Source organism: Agrilus planipennis, unplaced genomic scaffold (genome assembly GCF_000699045.2).
Source record: "Agrilus planipennis isolate EAB-ADULT unplaced genomic scaffold, Apla_2.0 scaffold119, whole genome shotgun sequence".
Classification (NCBI taxonomy): Eukaryota; Metazoa; Arthropoda; class Insecta; order Coleoptera; family Buprestidae; genus Agrilus; species Agrilus planipennis.
In genome coordinates, this window is record NW_020438931.1 from 708813 (window position 1) to 709581 (window position 769).

Consider the following 769-nt stretch of genomic DNA (forward strand, 5'->3'; position numbering starts at 1 on the left):
GTACCAATAACAGCACATTTGAGCAATGCAATTGTAGTGGATAAAATGGTCAATTTTTCCGTGCAGTACTGTACGGATTATACGCTCCTCACCGGTTAAGAGTTTGGCCGAGAGTTGTCTCCTTTCTTTTCTGGCCTAGTGCTGTTCTTTTCTACTTTGCGCCGGTCAAACTGAAGGTCAAATCGCTACAGAAACTAAACTAAGTATACCTGACAACTGAGCAAATGTTTTGCTTTTCTTACGACCTGCAGCGGTATTAGTGACAAATTGCGCACCCTTGCAAAATAAACCCCGTTGTTGTTTTAGTGTTTCTAGAAATACATCGGATAGTGATTTTGTCGAGTAGCGGATAGCCGGGCAGACAGCTTTAGCAGTCAGTAGAAAAAAAATGGCTCATTTTTCCTCTACAGAGCGACTGCTCATTAATTTTAGTATTATCAATAATTGCCAAATCATGTCAAATACAAAATGTAAGCAAAATCTCCTTACCTGCGCGTCAAACCGGACACGAACTGCAAAACGAACCACCGACCACAACTTCTCGTTAATAATGACGCTCATACCTTCCACGCAATTATAATTGAGGTTATGTTATTGATGCGCATTGCATCTGATCAGAGTCGAGTTTTTCCGACTTTACTTATTACGACGTTGACGATCTTACACGCCGTAACTACGCTTATCCACATGCCGGAGGACCTTATTGTCGCTCCAATCTCCTTGAACTCTCAATTAAAAAAAAAAAAATGTAAAGAAGTTCCATAAGTCA

General features: G+C 40.6%; 1 long non-coding RNA gene across 1 annotated transcript in view; it reads right to left on the reverse strand.

Annotated features, from left to right (window-relative positions):
• The window catches only part of LOC112904368, a 36657-nt gene extending 36125 nt beyond the window's left edge, over nt 1–532 (reverse strand). Inside the window, exon 1 of the long non-coding RNA XR_003231050.1 lies at nt 490–532. This is a non-coding gene — a long non-coding RNA (uncharacterized LOC112904368). The remainder of the gene's footprint in view (nt 1–489) is intronic.
• Nucleotides 533–769: the final 237 nt, after the last annotated feature.